We start from the raw sequence: 4959 nt of genomic DNA on the forward strand, positions 1-4959 counted from the left end.
ACTCAAGTGTGGCAGCGGTAGTTAGGTTGGCCCAGGATCGGACATTGTTTCATTCTGCTGTGCATGGGGTCGCTATGAGTCGGTTCCGACTTGATAGCACCTGACAATAACAACAACAACAACATATTCTATTAATTTCTTCCTCCTTTTAACACAGTCTGTTTTATTCTTACATCTACTTGATCTCCTCACCATCTGGATCTCTGTTCTTATACTTTCCCCTTCTTTCACACTGTAGTTGTTTTGATCATAGACTGACCTCCCAGATCCCCTGATTTCATCCTTGTAGTTTTAGTCTGCTCTGGACTCTTTCATCTCTCAACTGAGTTCCAGGTGGTGTTGCCATATATGTTAATCCTTGGTTGTTGTCTGCTCTTATTGGTTCTCAGTCCAAAGAACTCCCTTTAGTATGTTTTGAAGTGCTGGCTTAGCTTTTACAAAATCCCTTAAATTTTGTTAATCCTGGAATGTTTTGATTTCACCATCATATTTGATTGACAACTTTGCTGGGTAAATGATTCTTGGTTTCATTCCTTCACAGTTTTGTATATGTGTCCCCATTGTCTTTTTGCCTGCATGGTTTCTGCAGAGAGATCAGAGATTAATCTTATTGGCTTGCCTTTGTAGGTAAAGCTTTTTTTTCCCCTAGCTGCTCTCAAGTTTCTTTCCTTGTCTTTAATTTTGGAAAGTTTGATTATAATACATCTTGGTGATTTTCTTTTGGGGTCTATCCTGTCTGGGGTTCATTCAGCTTCTTGAATGCTTATCTTCTCATCTTTCAGGATGTTAGTGGAATTTTCTTTCAGCAGCTCTTCAACTATCTCTTCTGTGGTTTTCTTTTGTCTCTTTCTGCTCCAGTTTCCATGGGTTATTCCTCTTCACGTTGTCCCACACAAATCTTAAGGTTTCTTCATATTTTTCATCCTTTTTTCTGCTTTTTCTTCTATCTTAGCAGTATTGAGAGATTTGTCTTCAAACTCTATGATTCTGGCTTCCATCCCTTCAATTCTACTCATTTGTCCTTTCAGTGTATTGTCCATTTCTGATATTTTAGTACTGATCATCTGGACATCTTTTTGCAGGTTTTGTATTGTCTCTAATGCTATATCTATTTTGGAGTTCTGATGTGGTGCCGTGGGTTAATGCACTGGACTGCAAAGGTGGTTTGATCCTCAAGGTCAGCAGTTCAAGCTCACTAGCTGGTCCTCAGAAACCCTATACAGGGTCACTATGGGTCAGAACCAACTCAACAGCACTTAACAGCAATAAAACAACAGTATCTATTTTATTTGATTGGTCTTCCTTCTGACTTCTTCCTTATTTTCCTTGACCTTCCTGTGGAACATTTGGATGCACCTCTATCTATATCATTCTCCTGAATTCCTTATCAGGTAATTTCAAAGCCTGTACTCCCTCCAGTACAAATTCTAGCTGTTCCTCCTGATTGTTTGTTTCAGCAACTCTATCTTGTTTCTGTATGTGAGCAGAAATTTTCTGTTGCTTTTTAAGTATTGCAGTGCTGTTGTATTTGTAATAATTAGATGACTATATGTTGGTGTAATATTAAGCTCTCTTCAGTTGCTTCCTGGTAGATGTGATCAGGAGGCTTCTCTTTTGACTGCTCTTACAATTCAATTCAAGGAGCTCTAGTAGCATAATGGTTACAAGTTAGGCTACTAACCTCAAAATCATCTATTTGAAACTACCAGACTTTCTCTGGGAGAAAGGTGAGGCGTTCTGCTCCCATAAAGATTTATAGCCTCAGGAGTCCTATACAGGGTCACTATTAGTCAGTTCTGACTCTACAGCACATAACCAAAACTAACGCCATGACTCAATTCAGAGTGTTTTTAGCAGGTGTTGGTTGAAAATGCTGCTCTAGTATATAGCTACTGGTATTGGCTCTTGTCCGGATGGTGGGGTTTTACATGGTGCAATTGCAGCTTAGCTGTATAGCCACAGTTGTTGTCTCTTGTTGGATAAGGCAAGAATAGAAAGTGCTCCCCACCCCCAAGATTAAAGGGGGACTGAAAAAAACAGACTAGACACTAAAATCCAAAATTGCCAAAAACAGTGACTCTAATCTTTACGCTGTGGTAGCATAGTGGTTATGAGTCAGGCTGCTAACCTCAAGGTCAGCTGTTCAAAACTACCAGCTGTTCTGTAAAGAAAGATGAGGTTTTCTGCTCCCATAATGATTCAGTCTCAAAAACCCTATACAAGGTAGCTATGAGTCAGAACCAACTTTGTGGTACACAACCACCATCGCTGCCTTCAAAGCTGCCTTATGATATAACTCAAGGTTTTGTTTTTGAACTTTTTCTCCTTTCTTTTCCCCCTCCTCTCAAGCCTGTTCAGGTGTTTTTCCTAGTAAGAACCGGTCCAGGTTGGCCAGACCCACTTTGGAAGACACTATGGTTGCAAGCAGTGTTGTCTCCTCCCTGTTCTTTGATTCTGCAGCCAGCCAGCCTCTCTGTGCATATCCTTCCACGTGTGTAGGGGAACCTTCCCTGGGGATGTCCACTTGTTCAGATATACCCTATTGCCCCCAGAGTGGAGATGGGAATACAGAGGAAAAGAAAAGAATGAAAAAGGATTGCTTGCGACTTTAACTCTGCCATTCAGACCTCTGTGATGGGAGTGCTTTGTTGACCCTCTATCTGCTGGCTCCTTTTCAAAATGGTTGCACAGGGACTCATTGGCCACCGCAAATCAGGAGCCACCTCCTTTCTTATTTCTGCTCTAAACCTTAATCCCAGTAAACACTCAATCCCATTATTTGTCCATTTATCTGAAGTTCGGAATTCTGGGACCATCCTCCAGGCTGTGGTCTTTGATCTTCATCAATAAATATATAAGCCCTCTTCACTTTCAGCAAGCAAAGGTGTATCATCTGCATATCGCAGGTTGTTAATGAGTCTTCCTCCAATCCCAATGCCAAATTTTCTTCATATAATCCAGTTTCTTTTGTTATTTGCTCAGCATACAGATTGAAACCATTCAGTGTTCCCTTGTTCTGTTCAAACAGCTGCCTCTTGGTCTATGTACAGGTTCCTTATGAACACTATTAAGTGTTCCAGAATACTCATTCTCCACAATGTTGGTCCATAGCGTGTCATGATCCACACAATCAAAAACCTTGGAATAGTCAATAAAGCACAGGTAAATATCTTTCTGGTATTCTCTGCTTTCAGCCAAGATCCATCTGACTTCAGCAATGATATCCCTCATTTCACATCCTTTTCTGAATCTGGCTTGAACCTCTGAAAGTTCTCTGTCAATGTATGGTTGCAGCTGTTTTTAATTATCTTTAGCAAATTTTGCTTGTATGGGATATTAATGATATTGTCTGATGGTTTCTGCATTCCATTGGGTGATCTGTCTTTGGACTGGGCACAAATATGGATATCTTCTAGTCAGTTAGCCAAGTAGTAAGTTGTTTTCCAAATTTCTTTGCATAGATGAGTGAGTGCCTACAGTGTTGCATCAGTCTTTGAAAGATCTCAGTTGTATTCCATCAATTCTTGGTGCCTTGTTCTTTGCTAAAGACTTCAATGCCCCTTGGACTTCTTCCTTTAGTATCATTGGCTGTTGATCATATGCTAGCTACCTCTTGAAAGGATAGAACATTGACCATCTCTTTCTGGTACAGTGATTGTGTATTCTTTCCATCCTTTTTTTGATGTTTTCTGTATCATTCACTATTTGGCCCTAGAATCCTTCAATATTTCAAGCCAAGGCTTGAATTTTTTTCTTCAGTTCCCTCAGCTTGAGGAATATGAAACGTGTTCTTCCCTTTTGGTTTTCTAACTCCAGGTCTTTACATACTTCGTTATAATATTTGACATTGTCCTCTCAAGCTGCTTTTCGAAATTTTCTTTTCAGCTGTTTTACCTCCTCATTTCTTTCATTTGCTTTAGCATCATTATTGTGGAAAGCAAGTTTCAGAGTCTCTTCTGACATCCATTTTGGTCTTTTCCTTCTTGTCTTCTTAATGACCTTTTGCTCTCTTCCTGAATGATGTTCTTAATGTCATCTCACAACTCCTCTGGTTTTCGGTCTTTAGTGTCTAATGTATCAAATCTGCTCTTCAGATGATCTCTAAATTTAGGTGGGATATGTTTCAGGCCATATTTTGGCTCTTGTGGATTTGTTTGAATTTTGTTCAGCTTCAGCCTGAATTTGCATCTGAGCAATTGACGGTCATTTCCACAGTCTGCCCCTGCCCTTGATTTGGCTGATGATATGGAGTTTTTCCACTGTCTCTTTTCACAGATGAAGTCAATTTGATTTTTGTGTACTCCACCTGGTGAGGTCCATGTGTACAGTCATCTTTCATGTTGTTTAATAAAGATATTTGCAATGAAGAAGTCATTTGTGTTGCAAAATTCTATCACGTGATCTCTAGCATCGTTTCTATCACCAAGTCCATATTTTCCAACTACTGATCCTCCCTCTTTGTTTCCAAACTTGGCATTCCAATTGCCAGTAATTGTCAATACATCTTGATTACATGTTTGATCAATTTTAGACTGAAGAAGCTGGTAGAATTCTTCAATGTCATCATCACTGGCTTTAGTGATTGGTGCATAAATTTCAATAATAATGGTATTAAGTGATCTTCCTTATAGGCGTATGAATATTATCCTAGCACAGTGGTGTACTTCAATAAAGATCTTGAAAAACAATAGTCTCTCATAAAATCTCATAAAAACAGTATGTTTATGTTCTCTCCTATGGTAAAAGTTGTTTTGGAATTTCTTCTAGGAAAAACTTTTTTTAAGTAAGATATATATTTTGGAGAACATAGAAAACAAACAATATTGATTGGACACACGATAAATTTCACAGTATGTTTCTAAGCTCAGTGCATACATTTTATTATTTAGTATTTTGTTATGTAGTATCTGTTTATCTTTTTTTCCAATTTTGCTTCAAATCTTCAAATGGTCACTGGAA

The sequence above is a fragment of the Chrysochloris asiatica genome, unplaced genomic scaffold, assembly GCF_000296735.1.
Source record: "Chrysochloris asiatica unplaced genomic scaffold, ChrAsi1.0 scaffold00115, whole genome shotgun sequence".
NCBI lineage: Eukaryota > Metazoa > Chordata > Mammalia > Afrosoricida > Chrysochloridae > Chrysochloris > Chrysochloris asiatica.